Source organism: Penaeus monodon, chromosome 24 (genome assembly GCF_015228065.2).
Source record: "Penaeus monodon isolate SGIC_2016 chromosome 24, NSTDA_Pmon_1, whole genome shotgun sequence".
In the NCBI taxonomy this organism is placed as follows: Eukaryota; Metazoa; Arthropoda; class Malacostraca; order Decapoda; family Penaeidae; genus Penaeus; species Penaeus monodon.
Genome location: NC_051409.1, coordinates 6,601,656 through 6,602,023, shown reverse-complemented (window position 1 = coordinate 6,602,023; position 368 = coordinate 6,601,656).

The following is a 368-nucleotide window of genomic DNA, read 5'->3' as shown; positions in this document are numbered from 1 at the left end:
TTTTTTCTCTCTCTCTTTTTTAGTTTGCCAATTTGTCCGTGGGTTTTCGCTCACTCCTCCGCCCTTCATCTCGGTCACCTCACGCGGAGCAGAGGTGATCGTGACGTTGGTCGGTGAGGTGACTGGCAATATTACTCAAGCGTGATGGCTAATACTTACAACCTCTAGGGATTCGTTGTAGCTAGTTTCTGATTTCCGTTTTATTCGCTTGGTTCATGTTTTGTTTCTTTATTCAGGAACTAAACAAGACTGTCTGGATCACCAAGCTGTTTCGATTCCCGTAGTAATGCAATGGCGGTGGGTTTTGGCGGGAGAGTGGAAATGAAATAAGTTATAATATAAGCTAGAGGAGTCATAATTTAAGTTGT